The sequence below is a fragment of the Megalopta genalis genome, chromosome 5 (genome assembly GCF_051020955.1).
Source record: "Megalopta genalis isolate 19385.01 chromosome 5, iyMegGena1_principal, whole genome shotgun sequence".
NCBI classification, from domain to species: domain Eukaryota; kingdom Metazoa; phylum Arthropoda; class Insecta; order Hymenoptera; family Halictidae; genus Megalopta; species Megalopta genalis.
The window spans coordinates 6935780-6944239 of record NC_135017.1 but is presented as its reverse complement, the minus strand read 5'-3'; positions in this window follow the sequence as shown (position 1 = coordinate 6944239).

Below are 8460 nucleotides of genomic sequence, written 5' to 3'. Positions count from 1 at the left end.
TTATTATTATTGCTATAAATATATATAATATCTAATATATGTAATATATTATAGCATATAATATAATATAATATATACTATATATTTTCATGTACAATATTTAGACACATTTCTTTATCGAAGCATATATCATAACAAAAATCGTACGACGTTCACGTAAGCCCAATATTATTATAATTGTTACAAATATATACAATGCATCAAATATATAATATATTATATAAAACCTTGTACATTGGTCACGTTTGAGGCTCGGCACGGAGAGACACGTATCCGAACGATATCAGGGTGCGGGACTCCGTAGAGAGAAAAATCAATCGCTGCACCGGAAATAAAAGAAATTGAGCAGGGCGTGCGAGAAGCGACCATGATCGGCCGCAATCGAACGCTGCGCCGCGGTGGACTGCAGCGATGGAGGCACATATCGCAGCCGTATGCTAAACAGCCCGGGCAGGTGGAAGCCTAAGTGGACCGGCGAGGCGGGATTATCACGTCGGCTGGCTGATCGGCGTGGATAAATTGTTTGCAGGATGGGAACCGGCTTTTTAACGATATTGAAATCGCACGAAACGTAATTCGCCGGTGCCTGCTCTTTTTGCGGTGCCGCCTGGTTAGGCTCTATCGTTTCTGCGGAATACGCTGGCAGCGCCGCCGAGGAGCATAACGATTTTCCAATTTTTTACGCTTTTTCGGAGTCGCTTAATGCCGACGACGACCGGGCAGTTCCTCGGCGACTATGGAAAGATTATGATGTTCCTCAGAACAACTAATAAGTCTCCGGTTTTTCGATTTATTAGAGCGGTTTCACGGCTTTCGACTTCTTTAAATCGCGCTTGTCGCGCTTCCGTTCGATAGTAAAATTCTCGTTCTATTGTTCAGTTTTACCCGTTCGCTTTTTGCGGTGTCCCGGGGTTCGCCTAACTCGTCATTTCTTGCGCGAAATCGCGTTTGTTTGTTGTTTTTTTTTTTGCATTGTTTCGTAGGAATTCGGAGGAAATGCTGCAACATGGACGAAGAGACGTTCAATGTCTTTTGTATTGGGTTGTCCGGAAAGTTCGTGCCGATTTTCGGTAGGTAGCGTGAGAAAAAAGCTTGCTTACGATTCGTTAATTTTGATCAGTTTTGTACGCCTTGGAATATGGTGGCAAATAAAGTGCATTATAGGCATTTAATGCTTTTCTTTTTCCGGAAGGGCAAAGATGCCACACAAGCGGCAAACAAAATATGCGCTGTTTATGGCGAGGATGCTGTAGCCGAAAGAACCGTGCGGAAGTGGTTTGCTCGGTTTAACCCTTAAATGCATATTGTTGCCAATTGTCTACATTCCAGTTCCACTTAATTTTATTCAAAAACCTGAGTATGTGCGTTTCCGAACACACGTTGATAACAATAGACAATAGACCATGTGTGAAATAAAAGACTTGACATTACTTTTGGCGAGTAAGTTATATGTTTTTTGACATTTGAATGTGGTGGGTGATAACCTTCAATGTGTTACTTGGTGAGATATTTTCTTTTTTCGAGTTTAAAAATTGCTTTGTGTCACAACAAAAATCGCAATTGCTTTGCTGCATTTCATTTATAAATAATGTGAAAATTCCTATATTAATAGATAATATAAATACATGACCATTTGTTTACGTCTACGATAATTTTAGTAATAAACGCATATTGTTGCCAAAAGTCTACATACAACTTTTTTTCAAAATAAATACTCAATATTATTACCTAGATTTTTTTATTTATTTTTTACGTAACCTATGACTACATTCCTATAAAAAACGATTTTTTAAAATTCAAAACAAAAAATCATGCATTTAAGGGTTAAAGCTGGAAATTTCGACCTTGAAGATCAAGAACGCCCAGGTAGGCCGTCCACCGCAGACGAAGATATGATTAGAACAGAAATCGAGAATAACCCACGCTCAACATTACGTCAATTAGCAGGAATGCTAAATAAATCGAAATGAACCATCCGCGATCATACTGTGAAGTTTGGCTCCAATAATTCAATGAGCTGCGTTTTAATTTTCCTAAAAAATCGGCACGAACTTTCCGGACAATCCAATAGTATTTGGACGTTTTCGCAGGCGCCTTTTACAAAGTTTTGCAGCTTGCTGTTTCAATTACTATCCTGTTTGCTATTTAAATTTTGTTGCAGATTGACACACGATTTCGCAGCGGGTTGTTTAACCAGTTAGCTGTGGCGGCTTCTTTTCAGTGCGCGCACCTGTATGTGTCGCGTGGATCAAACGACGACGAGTATACTCGTCGTGGCACAAAATACTGTCACTTCCCCCTGACGAATATACTCATCGAACACAGCCGACTGGTTAATTGTAGAACTCGCGATCATTCGCGGTGGGTTGTTCAAATTTGAAATATTTTCCCGCCTTTTTTCGTTTCAATTCGTTTATTCTTTCAAATGATATCGGAACTGAAAGAAATTATTTAAAAGCAGGACAGTCAACGAGTTGTCTTAATTCTTCGTGCTATCGTCGTCAGAAATGAATTGTTCCTTATTCAACATCCTTTATTAAACAATTTTATTCGCTAAAAAATTAATGTACCTTTTAGAACGTCTCCAGTTTAGTATCCACTTCTCCGTGACGAGTATACTCGTCGAACACAGCCGACTGGTTCATTGTAGAACTCGCGATCATTCGCGGTGGGTTGTTCAAATTTGAAATATCTTCCCGCCTTTTTTCGTTTCAATTCGTTTATTCTTTCAAATGATATCGGAACTGAAAGAAATTATTTAAAAGCAGGACAGTCAACGGGTTATCTTAATTCTTCGTGCTATCGTCGTCAGAAATGAATTGTTCCTTATTCAACATCCTTTATTAAACAATTTTATTCGCTAAAAAATTAATGTACCTTTTAGAACGTCTCCAGTTTAGTATCCACTTCTCCGTGACGAGTATACTCGTCGAACACAGCCGACTGGTTAATTGTAGAACTCGCGATCATTCGCGGTGGGTTGTTCAAATTTGAAATATTTTCCCGCCTTTTTTCGTTTCAATTCGTTTATTCTTTCAAATGATATCGGAACTGAAAGAAATTATTTAAAAGCAGGACAGTCAACGAGTTATCTTAATTCTTCGTGCTATCGTCGTCAGAAATGAATTGTTCCTTATTCAACATCCTTTATTAAACAATTTTATTCGCTAAAAAATTAATGTACCTTTTAGAACGTCTCCAGTTTAGTATCCACTTCTCCGTGACGAGTATACTCGTCGAACACAGCCGACTGGTTCATTGTAGAACTCGCGATCATTCGCGGTGGGTTGTTCAAATTTGAAATATCTTCCCGCCTTTTTTCGTTTCAATTCGTTTATTCTTTCAAATGATATCGGAACTGAAAGAAATTATTTAAAAGCAGGAGAGTCAACGAGTTATCTTAATTCTTCGTGCTATCGTCATCAGAAATGAATTGTTCCTTATTCAACATCCTTTATTAAACAATTTTATTCGCTAAAAAATTAATGTACCTTTCAGAACGTCTCCAGTTTAGTATCCACTTCTCCGTGACGAGTATACTCGTCGAACACAGCTAACTGGTTAACAAGCACAGCGATCGCGAGAAAACAATTTAGATAGAAATGTTTTTACACTAATTTATGCGATGGCTGTCTGAACGGTTCTGTAATACTTGTTGCTGCATCCGTTGATATTATTGCGCCAATAATTGTTTGCAACAGCTGTTGTTGCTATCATTGTTATCGTTGTCATGTACAAATTGTCGTTATACTAGTCGTTATACTAATATCCAAATACGAGACTGATATCGTCTGGAACAGTCTGCAGTCAATCGCGAAGGATCGATGACTAAACGATCGGTGCAACGAATTTCACAGTGGAAGAAACGATTTTCTCGAAATTTACGATTCGTCGGTTTCGCGAATTTGCGGCTATTGGTTTTGCGAAAGGTCTCGCGAGTAACACCTGGAAATTGTAGAATTGGTATCCGATAACAGCGGCGCACTGGAAAGTGAATAATCACGCAAACATGATAATGGCGTGTGCTTGAAATTTTAGTCGGGAATGAATTTTCTCTACAAAGTCGATAATAACACATTCTCGTCCCGGTGTCCGGCGGAGTTTCCATTTAAATGAACGGTTGAGTGACAGGCTGTATAAACTTCCATTAGGTTTCTTCCGTGGAAATGTGCAGAACACCTGTACGATCGGGAATGTAATTCGATTCGGAACCTGTTTCCACTGGGAATGCCTATCATCCGTTTTTGCGTTCATTTGAATCGCGATTCCGGAGAAACTATAAATTACCGCGTGCTTATAAGCGGTCGGAAAAGCTGCGAAAAAGTTCTACGTAATATGTATTCGCAAGCGTATATTCATCGGCTCGCTGAGAAACAAGTATGAAATATTGTACCCACCGCGCTATAAATATTTGATGGGCAGACGCTACCTATTATGTATTAGAACTGCATTTTGCGACCGTAATTGGAAACGTCAGCATAAAATTGCGTCCACGCTTCCTTAAACAATATGTTTTATTCGGTAGAATGGGTCGAGACGTTAATCATAAAATTGGAACGTCGCGTACATAAACAATGTTAAATATCATACTTGCTAAATAGGTGCAATAAATTCTTCCTAATTGATCCTTAGCATATACAACAAATGCTCCTCAATTGACGAATAAATGCTCCATACCGATTGTCAACAAATATAGAAACAAAGTGCAGGGCTCAAATAATCGTATTTCCTCCTCCTGAATTGTCTATTTTCGTTTATAAGTTGAGGGACAATTGGGGAGAATTTACTGTATTGCGATTTTAAATGGGAACGAAAAAGTTCAGAAAAATTCATATTAATATTCAATGTTCATTAACGTAAGAGCTAGTAATTCTGGTGTTAAAACAGTAAGTATCAATGTCAATAAAAATTCGAGTCACGATAGACTCGGTCACTGCCGACAGAAACCTAATTCCATAAAACGAAAATCCATTAGTAGCCACAAGAAATTAACAACGTCGTTCCAACATACTTTAAACAACTTAATTTAATGCTTAGTTAAAAGCTTTCTCATTTCATTAATTTACATTAAATTCGTCAAAAATTTATCTGAATATTATTTAAAATTTATGCAAAATTTACCCGGAATTTACTCAAAATTTACTCATATTTTATCAAAAATTTACTCAATATCGTCTAAAATTTACTCAAATCTTCAGTCTCCCCAAAAACCGTAAAAATCCACCGCTCACACGAGTCCACCGCCCTCGCATCTTCCTGACTCGATACCCAGAATCTTTTCTTGCCGAGGGTCACACTGGATCCGGCGTTCGGCTCCGTCCGCGTTGGAGCGGTTAACGACGCGAGCCGGCGACGATCGATCAAAATATTTCGCGCGTGGTTGCTACCGTTTCGCCGGGGCGGTGCAGTACTTTTCCAAGTTGGAAAGAGCGACCGAAAGCTACCGAGAGAGAGGGAGAGAGAGAGAGAGAGAGAGAGAGAGAGAGGGAGCGAAAGAAAGAGAAAAAGAGAGAGAGCGCAAAAGAGAGAGGGAAATATATTCCTCGTCCTCCCATCTCCCGTTGCGTCTCCCTCATCATCTCCCGTTCCTCATCGTCTCACTTTTCACGCTCCAGCCCGGCGAGACCGAGCCCAGACCTGCTGACTCGCGTGGATCGCACCCGTAGCCCCGCCCACGGCCAATCGGCGGCCACCGCCGCGTTCGCGCCTCCCTCCACGTGACAGCGGGGGCCGCGCCGCGCCGCGGTTGGCCGTGGCCGCCGGCCAGCGGGCGGGGCGCCGCGGAGAGCTCGCGGAGGGGCACGGCGGACGAGAGGCGCGTCCGAAAATAATTAACGACGGCGGATACTCTCCGGGCGGGGACCGCGGGGAGCGGGACAACAGGCCACGTCCCTCGACGCGATTCGAGTGCGTTGCGGAACGGGCTGGATGTGACGGCTGGTGGGGGCAGAGTGTGTGTTTTTGCCTCGACGAGGGAAGGATTAGTCGGATCACGAGATTGAATATGCGCGTAATCGAAGGACTTACGGGCCGGCAGAAAATACGCTCGTCGTCTTTTGTACATGATTTGTTGGATGCGTGTTCCCGGTCTCGTGTGGGCCGCGATTTATTAACACCTCCGTCCGACGCACGGCGAAACAACCGGAGACGAGCATGCGAGGCTCTTGTCGATTTTTCATCGTGTATAATGACTTTCTTTTTGGAGATTTCGGCGAACTTTGCTGGACCTTTGGACGCGTCATTTCGACGGAAAAGTCGGTTCTTATTGAAAATTGAGAACCTGTTTTGTCAAATTTAGTATTACAATATTATTAATTAGTATTATTTAGTATTGTAATATAATTTATATAATAAATATATAAATTATATATAAGTATGACTTCGTGCTAGTTCTTTTAATGTATCGGAATTTGTTGTAAACAGAAATCTCTATTTATATGTTTACAGGAATGTTTACAGTATAATAATGAAATTATGGAGCGAGATTATTATTTATTATTTAAGTTTACAGATTTTCGTACAAATTACACAGATGTTTGAATCATGAGAAAGCAAACAATTTTGAGAATTTCTTCTACGGTTAAAAAGTTTACATTTCATCAAAATTGAGACATTAATACTTCATTAATTATGCAGCTAGTTGCATAAGGAATATGAAACTTGATCTAGAAAGATTAATAGTTTAATATAGCTCAATTAATTAATTATTTAATAGATTAATAGTTTAATATTAGCAATATTAACTTATATATACAATAACTTAATATAAAATCTAAAATAATAATAAAAGATTTCGAAAGGATCTGTAGTTCAAGCAAATAATTATTAACAAAAATTGCGTTATGTTCCACGTAGATGTCTTGCTGCTATTTTATGGGGAAATTCTTAGTTTCCGTGACAGATTTACTATCGACGGAAATTCCATTTTATCCGGCTATGGATTTTTTGTGTTTGTCGTTGCCGCAAAAGTTCGACAACTTAAAAAAAAAGTTTCTCCTTTCACCAGTAGTTAGATTGAAATTTTTATTCTATAAATAAAGGGGATAACAACGCGTGCGTTGAAGTTGAAGTTGAAGAGGAACTTTTTCCTCTCGCAACGTAGGTATGACATTATTTTATACTTTGACGTAACTCGGTGTTTATTTATTTATTGCAAACGTTCGCGTGGTCAGGAGAATTCTGATAACAGGTAAAATGGACGAAGCCTTCCATTCCCTCGCTCCTTAAAATTCCCTTCGCCGATCGATAGTTCCATTTCTGTTTAACAGAAACTGTAATCGTGAAATCTACAGGGTGTTCTTTTGATTAGGATATTGTTAAATTCATTGTACGACGATTTCCTTGTAAACGAATGCAGTAGTAATTTGTTATCAAGATTTTACAATCTTTTAACTGTATCTAAATGATTTTAGTTGAATGAACTACGATTACACGTTTAGAATTGTTGTACGCGATTAGGTAATTACGTTTAGAATTGTTGTAAACGATTAGGTAATTAAATAGAAATTATTATCTCGGCATCTTCGAAAATTAAACGGCAATTTTTTAGTATTAATTAATACTTTCTATTTTGTAACAATTAATCAATAATATAAAGATGCTTTACAGAATCTATAATATTCTTTCACGAGGTAAATAAAAAAAGTTATTTTTCATGAAGGTATTCGTTCGGCAATATTTATAACAAAAGAATCTATCGAATGAGCATTTTATTCGGAAACGTAATTCAAGATGACTTTACAGGAGAAACAAACTTCAACGTCGCTTATACGTAAACGCATACTTAAACAATTCTCGCATTTTCCGGAGCAAATAATAATATAGTAAAAATTAATAACACATTGTTTGAAGGTGAGAATAAGCAAGAATATTATTTTAATTTACCAAACCCAGGTAGAATTATTGTAATTAAAAACTTATGTTCATAAGTCCTCATCGTAATAAAAGAATTAAAAAAGAAAAGTATGTTTAAAAATGATTTTTCGTTAAAAGAACATTTTTTTAATCATTTCCGAATAATTGTATGAAAAAAGCTCATAACTAATATAATTATCTTCTGCAAAACTATGCTCTGTTATTAAACATCTGAATTTTATAATAAGATTAACTGTAATTACACTAATAACACTAATAAAAAAAAGTATTTTTTATTACTATTTATCAATATTACCATTTATTAATTTTTTATTACTAATTAATATTAATACTACTAATACTACTATAATACTCTCTCTCTCTCTCTTTCTCTCTCTCTCTCTCTCTCTCTCTCTCTAAAATACACTAATAAAATAATACTTCTAATAACACTAATTTTCGATTGCATTTATTTGAATTTTATTAATACCTAAATACAGTAATGTTACTGCTAGAAGTCTATCAACGCTCGCCGTACAAGAATGCACAAAAATATTCTAAATAACAAATAACAACATTATAAATAAATAAAGTGCTTCATTCAAC